Source organism: Manis pentadactyla, chromosome 13, assembly GCF_030020395.1.
Source record: "Manis pentadactyla isolate mManPen7 chromosome 13, mManPen7.hap1, whole genome shotgun sequence".
In the NCBI taxonomy this organism is placed as follows: Eukaryota; Metazoa; Chordata; class Mammalia; order Pholidota; family Manidae; genus Manis; species Manis pentadactyla.
In genome coordinates, this window is record NC_080031.1 from 19,135,732 (window position 1) to 19,148,097 (window position 12,366).

Sequence of the window (12,366 nt, forward strand, 5' to 3'; positions counted from 1 at the left end):
CACTTAAAGGGACAAGGGTTTAACCGGTGGACAAAATCATCACGGCACATTCACCCCAGCAGGCTAGGAATCTTAAGGAACTTCAGGCAACCTAAACCCCTGGGTGGCAACACAGTTCTGAAGCCCCTTACTGCGCTAAGCAGCCTGCCGTTCATTCCCCCCTGCTGGCACTGCAAGCAAACTGGCTGACCTGCCATTGCTGCGGAGCAGCCAGGGAGCAGCCCCACCCACAACAACCACACAGTCTTCTCCCAGCACGCAGCTAACCAGGACAGACCCAGAGGCTGCCGCCTACATGCAGCTTCCCGGAACAGGCAGAGGAAGCAGGGGCAAGGTCCGGAAGGCATGAAGGGGCGCCGTTCTCACAGGAGAACACACCCGGTGTGTCTGCGACCCCCACCCCCCGCAGTGCCCTAGGCTATACCGAAGGCCACCCTGCCACAGCAGCTCAGGACATTAACCCAGAGACTGCTCCCTGTGTGTGGGTAACCGGCACAGGCAGCGGAGAAGGGCAAGGCGACCAGCAAGTAGGAAGGGACTTTGTTCTCCCAGCTGACACACGTGTCACTTGCCGGCGATCACTTCTAACGCCATGAAAAGGTGTTAATCACTCAACTCCAGAGAGGGGGCCTGGCGAGATAGATACAACCAATCTTCCTGAAAAAGAATTCAAAATAAAAGTCACAACAATGCAGATGGAGTTGCAAAGAAATATGCAAGAGCTAAGGGATGAAGTCCAGAGGGAGATAACAAGAAATAAAACAATCAATAGAAGGACTTAAGAGCAAACTGGATAAGGTTCAAGAGACAGTTAATGGAATAGAAATCAGGAATACAGAGAAGCTGAGGCAGAGAGAAAGAAAAGGATATCTGGGAATGAAAGAATATTAAGAGAACTGTGTGACCAATCCAAATGGGACAATATTCACATTATAGGGGTACCAGAAGAAGAAGAGAGAGAAAAAGGGATAGAAAGTGTCTTTGAAAAAATAATTGCTGAAAACTTCAGAAATAGTCTCTCAGACCATGGAAGCCCAGAGATCTCCCAACACAAGGGACCCAAGGAGGACAACACCAAGACATATAATAATTAAAATGGCAAAGATCAAAGACAAGGACAGAGTATTAAAGGCAGCCAGAGAGAGAAAAAAGATCACCTACAAAGCAAACCTTACAGGCCAGAAGAGAATGGCATGATATATTTAGTTCAATGAAACAGAAGGGCCTTGAACCAAGAATACCGTATCCAGTACGATTATCATTTAAATTTGAAGGAGGGATTAAACAATTTCCAGACAAGCAAAAGTTGAGGGAATTTGCCTCCCACAAACCACCTCTACAGGGTATTTTAAAGGGACTGCTCTAGATGGGAGCACTCCTAAGGCTAAATAGATGTCACCAGAGACAAAACCCCAGCAAAGAAAGCAGACCAACCAAATACTAACTAAAGGCAAAAAATAAAACCAACTACCCACAAAAGCAGTCAAAGGAAACACAAAAGAGTACAGAATAAAACACCTAACATTTAAAGAGTGAAGGAGGAAGACTAAGAAGGGAGAGAAATAAAGAATCATCAGACTGTGTTTATAATAGCGTAATAAGTGAGTTAAAGTTAGACGGTTAGATAGTAAAAAAGCTATCCTTGTACCTTTGTTAACCATGAATCCAAAGCCTGCAATGGCAATAAGTACATATCTATTGATAATCACCCTAAAAGTAAATGGACTGAATGCACCAATCAAAAGACACAGAATAATAGAATGGATAAAAAAGCAAGACCCATCTATATGCTGATTACAAGAGACTCACCTCAAACCCAAAGACATACACAGACTGAAAGTGAAGGGATGGAAAAAGATATTTCATGCCAAAAATAGGGAGAAAAAAGCAGGTGTTGCAATACTTGTATCAGACAAAATAGACTTCAAAACAAAGAAAGTAACAAGAGATAAGGAAGGACATTACATAATGATAAAGGGGGCAGTCCACCAAGAGGATATAACCATTATAAATACATATGCACCCAACACAGGAGCACTGACATAAATAAAACAAATACTAACAGAATTAAAGGAGGAAATAGAATGCAATGCATTCATTTTAGGAGACTTCAACACACCACTCACTCCAAAGGACAGATCCACCAGACAGAAAATAAGTAAGGACACAGAGGCACTGAACAACACACTAGAACAGATGGACCTACAGAACTCTACACCCAAAAGCAGCAGGATACACATTCTTCTCAAGTGCACATGGAACATTCTCCAGAATAGACCATATACTAGGCCAAAAAAAAGAGCCTCAGTAAATTCAAAAAGATTGAAAATCTACCAACCAACTTCTCAGATCACAAAGGTATAAAACTAGAAATAAATTGTACAAAGAAAACAAAAAGGCTCACAAACACATGGAGGCTTAATAACACGCTCCTAAATAAACAATGGATCAATGACCAAATTAAAACAGATCAAGCAATATATGGAAACACATGACAACAGCACAATGCCCAACTTCTGTGTGATGCAGCGAAGGCAGTTCTAAGAGGAAAGTATACAGCAATCCAGGCCTATTAAAGAAGGAAGAACAATCCCAAATGAATAGTCTAAAGTCACAATTATTGAAACTGGAAAAGGAAGAACAAATGAGGCCCAAAGTCAGCAGAAGGAGGGACATAATAAAAATCAGAGAAGAAATAAATTAAATTGAGAAGAATAAAACAATAGAAAAAAAAATCAATGAAAGCAGAGCTGGTTCTTTGAGAAAATAAACAAAATAGATAAACCCCTAGCCAGACTTATTAAGAGAAAAAGAGAATCTACACACACAAACAGAATCAGAAATAAGAAAGGAAAAATCACAATGGACACCACAGAAATACAAAGAATTATTAGGGAATACTATGAAACTCTATATGCTAAAAAATTGGATAGCCTAGAAGAAATGGACAACTTTCCAGAAAAATACAACCTTCCAAGACTGATCAAGGAAGAAACAGAAAATCTAAACAGACCAATTACCAGCAACAAAATTGAACCGGTAATCAAAAACTACCCAAGAACAAAACCCCCCCAGTCCAGATGGATTCACTGCTGAATTTTACCAGACACATAGAGAAGACATAATACCCACTCTCCTTAAAGTTTTCCAAAAAAATAGAAGAGGAGGGAATACTTCCAAACTCATTCTATGAAGCCAGCATCACTCTAATACCAAAACCAGACAAAGACCCCACAAAAAAAGAAATTTACAGACCAATATCCCTGATGAACATAGATACAAAAATACTCAACAAAATATTAGCAAACCAAATTCAAAAATACATCAAAAGGATCACACACCATGACCAAGTGGGATTCATCTCAGGGATGCAAGGATGATACAGCATTCGAAAACATTCAAAAATCCATCATCATCCACCACATCAACAAAAAGGACAAAAACCACATGATCATCTCCATAGATGCTGAAAAAGCATTTGACAAAATTCAATATCCATTGAACTCTCAACAAAATGGGTATAAAGGGCAAGTACCTCAACATAATAAAGGCCATATATGACAAATCCATAGCCAACATCATAGTTAACAGTGAGAAGCTGAAAGCTTTTCCTCTAAGATTGGGAACAAGACAGGGATGCCCACTCTCCCCACTGTTCTTCAACATAGTACTGGAGGTCCTAGCCACGGCAATCAGACAAACAAAGAAATACAAGGCATCCAGATTGGTAAAGAAGAAGTCAAACTGTCACTATTTGCAGATGACATGATATTGTACATAAAAAACCCTAAAAACTCCACCCCAAAACTACTAGAACTTATATCAGAATACAGCAAAGTTGCAGGATACAAAATCAACATACAGAAATCTGTGGCTATCCTATACACCAACAATGAACCAACAGAAAGAGAGATCAGGAAAACAACTCCATTCATAATTGCGTCAAAAAAAAAAAACCTAGGAATAAACCTAACCAAAGAAGTGAAAGACTTATACTCTGAAAACTACAAGTCACTCTTAAGAGAAATTAAAGGGGACACTAACATATGGAAACTCATCCCATGCTCATGGCTAGGAAGAATTAATATCGTCAAAATGGCCATCCTGCCCAAAGCAATATACAGATTTGATGCAATCCCTATGAAACTACCAGCAACATTCTTCAATGAACTGGAACAAATAATTCAAAAATTCATATGAAACACCAAAGACCCCGAATAGCCAAAGCAATCCTGAGAAAGAAGAATAAAGTAGGGGGGATCTCACTCATCAAATTCAAGCTCTACTATAAAGCAATAGTAATCAAGACAATTTGGTACTGGCACAAGAACAGAGCCACAGACCAATGGAACAGACTAGAGAATCCAGACATTAACCCAGACATATATGGTCAATTAATATTTGATAAAGGAGCCATGGACATACAATGGCAAAATGACAGTCTCTTCAACAGATGGTGCTGGCAATACTGGACAGCTACATGTAGGAGAATGAAACTGGACCATTGTCTAACCCCATATACAAAAGTAAACTCAAAATGGATCAAAGACCTGAATGTAAGCCATGAAACCATTAAACTCGTTGAAAAAAACATAGGCAAAAACCTCCTAGACATAAACATGAGTGACCTCTTCTTGAACATATCTCCCCGGGCAAGGAAAACAACAGCAAAAATGAACAAGTGGGACTATATTAAGCTGAAAAGCTTCTGTACAGCAAAAGACACCATCAATAGAACAAAAAGGAACCCTACAGTATGGGAGAATATATTTGAAAATGACACATCCGATAAAGGCTTGACATCCAGAATATATAAAGAGCTCACACGTCTCAACAAACAAAAAACAAATAACCCAATTAAAAAATGGGCAGAGGAACTGAACAGACGGTTCTCCAAAAAAGAAATACAGATGACCAACAGACACATGAAAAGATGCTCCACATCGCTAATTATCAGAGAAATGCAAATTAAAACTACAATGAGGTATCACCTCACACCAGTAAGGATGGCTGCCATCCAAAAGACAAACAACAACAAATGTTGGCGAGGCTGTGGAGAAAGGGAAACCCTCCTACACTGCTGGTGGGAATGTAAATTAGTTCAACCATTGTGGAAAGCAGTATGGAGGTACATCAAAATGCTCAAAACAGACTTACCATTTGACCCAGGAATTGCACTCCTAGGAATTTACCCTAAGAATGCAGCAATCAAATTTGAGAAAGACCAATGCACCCCTATGTTTATTGCAGCACTATTTACTATAGTCAAGAATTGGAAGCAACCTAATTGTCCATCGATAGATGAATGGGTAAAGAAGATGTGGTACATATACACAATGGAATACTACTCAGCCATAAGAAAAGGGCAAATCCAACCATTTGCAGCAACATGGATGGAGCTGGAGGGTATTATGCTCAGTGAAATAAGCCAAGTGGAGAAAGAGAAATACCAAATGATTTCACTCATCTGTGGAGTATAAGAACAAAGGAAAAACTGAAGGAACAAAACAGCAGCAGAATCACAGAACTCAAGAATGGACTAACAGGTACCAAAGGGAAAGGGACTGGGGAGGATGGGTGGGTAGGGAGGGATAAGGTGGGGGGAAGAAAAAGGGGGGTATTAAGACTAGCATGCATAGCATGCATGGGGGGGTGGGAGAAAGGGGAGGGCTGTACAACACAGAGAAGACAAGTATTCATTCTACAACATTTTGCTATGCTGATGGACAGTGACTGTAAAGGGGTTTATAGGAGGGACCTGGTATAGGGGAGAGCCTAGTAAACATAATATTCGTCATGTAAGTGTAGATTAATGATAACAAAAAAAAAAGCAATTCCTGTGTGGTGACCTCCAATGAGTTCTACACAATGGTATAAAGGGCATATAAAAGTGTAGGCAAAGGGTCTATTTGTGTATATACAGAGGATCAAAGCCTAATTTGGCTACCCCAAAAATGAACTAAGATACGATATGAAAAAAAACTTCCAACATCAGCACTCTCTGGAAGAGTCATGCCAGAAGATGATCATCAAAAAACCCCAACAAAGATCCACACACTGCTACAGGTGTAGATGCACTCATCCCACCAGTTCCTGGACTTGCCATGGGAATGAAGAAGGAGATATCTAAGCTGGCCTGTGCATACAGTAAAACAACAAATTTGACTGGATCTACACTGCTGGAACTCAACCAAGAGTTCCAACAAGAATTAGGAGAAGTGCAAATTGTAGTGCTCCGAAATCTTACAACTACAGACTATTTACTGTTAAAAGAACATATGAGATGTGCACAGTCCCCAGGAATGGGTTGTTTTAATTTGTCTGATTTCTCTCAGACTGTTCAAGTTCAGTTGGACAATATCCACCATATCATAGATAAGTTTTCACAAATGCCTAAGCTGCCTAACTGGTTTTCTTGGTTTCACTGGAGATGGCTGGTAATTACAGTTATGCTTTGGTTAGGTAACTATATTCCTATTAAGTTAATGTGTGTGCACAATTTAATTAGTAGTTTAAAACCTATCCATGCTGAAGTTACTCTACAAGAAGATATGTCAAAGAAATAATCAATCTTCCCATGTTTTCTTCCGCCTGCTACTTCTATAGCTTTTCTTCTTCCTTCCTAATTACAACCCTTAAATAGAATTCGTGCCTCATATCGAATTTACCGAGTATCATAATTCTTCCAAGTGGTAAAGATACTTCAAGACAAATGCTGGGCATAGAAGCCACAGGGCATAAATATGCAAAGAAGTAAAAAGCTAACCTTTTCCAACAATAAGGCTTCTCTCTCACTTACCAACTTTACATTTCCCTGCATGGTCCCGGAAGATGACTGGTTAGCCAGAGACGGGTAAGATTCCTCAAGGGAGGAACAACCTAAGACAGGCACAGTCGCAGGGGGATCATCAGGTGAGAAATTGGGGATCAACAGAAGTGAGGCTTAAAACCTCACCCCCCCTGTTCTGAGAGAAAACTTCTGCCTATGTGGATGTTTTATTGCCCTTGTCTAGCTTGGATTAACACATAGTCTACAGGCACACACCTGATCATCTACATTTGCTCTCTTACAACACTAAACTATGTTTTCTACCTTTATCTTGCATCTACCTACCACTTCAGCATTTTATTAAAAATAATAATAATAAAGAGAGAAATGTGGTATTCACATATAAATCAAGTATAAAAATCAAATGAGTATTCATATTTGAACTGACTCTTTATAGTTCATAGTGCATGAGCAAAACCGAAAGTTTCTGTGATGACTGCCCTTGTACTGTTCACCATGTAACTTATTCACTATGTAAGACCTTGTTCACCATGTAAGAACTTGTTCGTTATGCTTCAGAATATTGGAGACTGACGAAAATTAGGCTTGGGGTGGATTAATGATTGTGCATTGAGCATTGACTCCCCTATACAGAATTTTATTGTCGTTAACAACCATTTGATCAATAAATATGAGAGATGCCCTCACAAAAAAAAATAAAAAGAGAAAGTACACACTTCCAATTGTAAAATAAATAAGTAACCAGAATGTAATGTATAGCATAAGAAATATAGTCAAAATATTGTAACAACCTGGTATGGTGATAGCTGGTACCTAGAATTATCATGTATATAAATGTTGAATCACTGTGTTGTACACCTGAAACTAATGTAATGTAATACTGTGTGTCAACTACACTTCAATAAAAAAATAATTATCTACAAAAAAATAATAATAATAATAATAAAGGGAGAAATGTGGGATCCACATATAAATCAAGTATAAAAACCAAACGAATATTCATATTTGACCTGATTGTTTGTAGTTCATAATGCGTGATCAAAACCAAAAGTTTCTGTGATGGCTGCCCTTGTACTGTTCACTATGTAACTTATTCACTATGTAAGACCTTGTTCACCATGTAAGAACTTGTTCGTTATGCTTCAGAATATTGGAGACTGACGAAAATTAGGCTTGGGGTGGATTAATGATTGTGCATTGAGCATTGACTCCCCTATACAGAATTTTATTGTTGTTAACAACCATTTGATCAATAAATATGAGAGATGCCCTCACAAAAAAAAAAAAAAAAGAAAAAGTACACACTTCCAATTGTAAAATAAATAAGTAACCAGAACGTAATGTATAGCATAAGGAATATAGTCAAAATATTGTAACAACTTGGTATGGTGATAGCTGGTACCTAGAATTATCATGTATATATATGTTGAATCACTGTGTTGTACACCTGAAACTAATGTAATACTGTGTGTCAACTACCCTTCAATAAAAAATAATTATCTACAAAAAAATAAAATAAAATAAAAAGTTCATTCCAAAACCAGTTACTTTGGATCTTTTGATAGCACAGCTCTGCTAAGACACCAAGTGAAAAGCAAAGGGTGAAAGAAAGGAGTTCAATTAGAAATTGAGAAGGCAGGAGGAAAAACTGGCTAGGGTAGCCTTGGGCTCTTGGCCAGGGCCTATTAGATGTTCAGGGACTGGTGCTATTGCCTCCAATCAAAATCCCTGTGGGACATGGCAGATGTCTCCTGGTTTGCACTAACTGGGAATTAGCTTTTTTTTTGTCTAATGCTGAGCCCCAACATGCTGTATTAGGGATCCTTTTGCTCAGAGCTAAGCTCACATACCTTTCTTTACTGAAGCTGAGTGTTGGAGAAAGTGGCAAATTTCTCTATTTTCTGGACTATGGGGCTCTGCTGACAGACAGTGAAAATACACCTGAGTATCTCACATTTCAGGAGTTTTTCAGTCTATGAAAGGTACCCAGAAACAAACTGAGTCTGTGATAACCCCGCAAGTGGTCTCTGTCCTGTGAAGAGGGGAGTGGGAGAGTGCATGGAGATGTTATTTTGGGAGATACCTAGCTTGCTTCAGTTATTTTATCATCAGGCACTGGGGATTCAAATATGGACAGGTACAGGACCCACCTTCTAGGCAGTCCACATCTAGGACCACGTTACTTAGTCTTGGCTGTGCATCAGAGTCCTCTGTGGAATGTCTAAAAGCCGTTGGTGCCAGGCCCCTCCCAGACTGATTAGATTAGTATGTCTTGGTTGAGATGGGAGGAAGGGACAGAATCTGAGCATGTGTATTTCCCACTAGACTAAGAGATTCTGATGAGCAGCCAAAGTTGGGAACTGCAGGTCCAGAGTGGGATTGACGTGCCACCTTCTTTTCCAGGACAGCAGGGCACCCTGCTTTAGAGCCTGTTGGTATGAGCAGAGTCCTACTCAATTATTGCCTCAAGATTCTTCCTAGAGTTGGGAAGGCAGACCCTTTGACTGGCTGGGCCCTCCATTCTTGGTGGTTTGGGACAGCAGAGTATATAGTGCCTTTGAATGGGCTTGGAGGGAGGTCTCTCAATGGCCCAGCCTCCTGTTTTTCATTGCAGATGGGTCATTTCCTCCGTGATGAATCTTGCTCTGCAGATGTGCTCAACAAAAATCATTTCCCCTTGCACTGCATGGATATTTAAAGAGGTTTTCATAAAGGTTAAGGACCTTGTAGGGGCTACTTTCTCTCCCAGAAATTAATTATGTCTTCTGTTGGAAAGGCTTTGTCTTAGAAACGTTCTAGAGACACATGTTTGAGAAACACCCTTTTTTGAGTTTTAATGGGGAATTGTATTCTGTGAACTTGGAACCTAAACATGTGTGTCTCCTTCCTCTGTCTGAACTTGAGTTTCTAAGAAGTTGAATGTCATGTGAATAGCAAGGTGGCCCAAGTCCAGTGTGGGAACCAGTACTGCAGTCACGCTGTGGGCTCCCGTCTCGGGCAGAGCTTCTCTCCCCGCGTCACCATTAAACCCTCTGGAAGCCCCCTGTTGATGGCTTGAGAGATAAGGGAGGGACGGTGCAGCTGCAATTTGGAAGTTTTTGATGCCAAAAGCTGTTTTTCACAGTCATCAGAGGGTTATGCAAGTAAACAGAAACTCCAAGTTATCTTTGGGACCCGTGGTATGGTGGGTATGGAATAGCAGACAGCACTGAGATTGCAGACAGATGTCAAAACAGAAGAAGAGAGCTCCAATTTCAAACACAAGAAGTGTTCCACATTCTTGTCACTTGGTATTTAGTTATTTTCCTTCTAGTCTTTCTACCTGATATGTAGTGATAAATTATTGTGACTTTAGTTTGTTCTTCCTAAGGACTAATGATGTTGAACATTTTTTTCATGTTCTTATTGCCCAGTTGTGTATCTTATTTTTTTAGTAAGTTTAAAAAGTTTCTTTTCATGTCCTTTGCACAATTTAAAAATAGTAATTCTAGGTTTCTTATTACTAAGTTGTAAATATTCTTTATGTATTCTAGATATATGTCTTTTGTCACATATATGTTTTATCTGTATAACTATATAGATAATGCTTATATATAATTTATAAAGTTAAAGCTATATATATATTTATAAAAGTGTAAAGTTATATGTAAGTATAGTTTTTTATTTATAAATTTTTATTAAAATAAATTTATATTTAATTTTAATTTTAATTTCAATAAGCAGTAATAATAAATAATCATTGTAAATTTTATTAAAATTTATATTTTATGTATAGAGTTTTCTTCTAGGCTGTGGATTGTCTTCTCTTTTTTAAAAGGATGACATCTGATGACCATTTTAAAATAATTGACGATTCACTTTTTAACTTTTTCTTATACGCTTATTGTGTGAATCTAATATATATTGATCTACCCTAAAGCCTATTGTTGTCTTTTGTCCAATTTTAATTGGGTTATTTGGTTTTTTTTCTATTAGGTTGTATGGGTTTATTATATATTTTGGAAATTAACTCCTTATCAGTTACACAATTTGCAAATATTTTTCCCATTCTGTAGGCTGCCTTTCAATTTATTGTTCCCTTTGCTGTGCAGAACTCTTCAGTTTAATGTAGTTCTATGTATTAATTTTAGATTTTCTTACCTGCACTTTTGTTGTCCAACCCAGGAAATCATATCCAAGACTAGAGCCAAAGATCTTTTTCCTTATGTTTTCTTCTGGAAGTTTTATGGTATCATCTGCCGTATTTGTCTTTGATCCATTTCAACTTAAAATAGGGGTCCTATTTCATTGTTTTTCATGTGAATATCCAGTTTCCCCAAAACTGCTTATTGGAGGGACTGTTCTTTCCCCATCGTGTGTTCTTAGTGCCCTTGTCAGCAGTCAGTTTATGGTATATGTGTGAGTTTATGTCTGGGCTCTCTCTTCACTTCCAGTGTCTGCTTTCGTGCCAACACCATACTGCTTTGATGATAATGCTCGGTTATATAGCTTGAAACCAGGTAGTGTGAGGCCTCCAGCTTTGCTCTTCTTTCTGAAGATTGCTTTGGCTATTTGGGGTATTTTTGGTTCCAAATAAATTGTAGGATAGGTTTTTCTATGTCTGTGAAAAATGCCATTCAAATTATGATAGGGATTTCTTGAATGTGTAGATGGCTTTGGGTTGTATGTACATTTTCACAATATTAATTCTTCCAGTCCATGGGCATGAAATATCTTTCTTTTTATTTATGTCTTGTTAATCTTTTCATCTATGTCTTGGAGTTTTCAGTGTACAAATCTTTCACCTCCTTGGTTAAATTTATTCCTTAGTGTTTCATTGTTTATGAAGCAATTGAAAATAGGATTGCTTTCTTAATTTCTCCTTCAAATAACTTGTTAGTATATAGAAATGCAGCTGATTTCAGTGTGTTGATTTTATACCCTTCAACTTTAATGAGTTCATTTAGTTCTAACAGTTTTTTAGTCAAATTAGGATTTCCAATATTTCAGATCCCATCATCTGTAAACAAAGATAATTTAACCTCTTTCTTTCCTATGTTATTTATTTATTTATTCACTGCCTAAATGCTATGATTTGGACTTGCAGGACAATGTTAAATAGAACTGGTGAGAGTGAGCATCCCTGTGCTGTTCCTGATCTTAGAGGAAAAGCTTTTAACTTTTGAACCGTGAGTGTGGCATTGGTACAGGTGCTCTGCGTGGCTGTGACACTGGCACATAAGGTGCAGACACGTGCAGACCTCCCATGGAACCAGGAACTTGGTCTCGCTGCAGTGACTGGCCCGGGGGTGCGGTGGACTCAGCAGGGACGGTGACTCTGGGAGGGCAAGGGCAGCAGGTGCTTGGGCCCAGCGGGAAGGAAGCAGTAGTAACACAGCCTGGTCATGGGGGGTCGAATTTCCAGAATCTCCCAACTAGTCTGTCCATTTACATATCAATAGTTGTTTTGCAGAGCCTCTCGTCAATCTGGGGCAGTGGGTGGAGAGAAAATGGCCATTCTCTCCTCTCCTCCTTTCCTGGTACTTAATTGGTCTGGCATCTTCCCGTCACCAATGGAGCTCCTCCTGGAAGAGGCA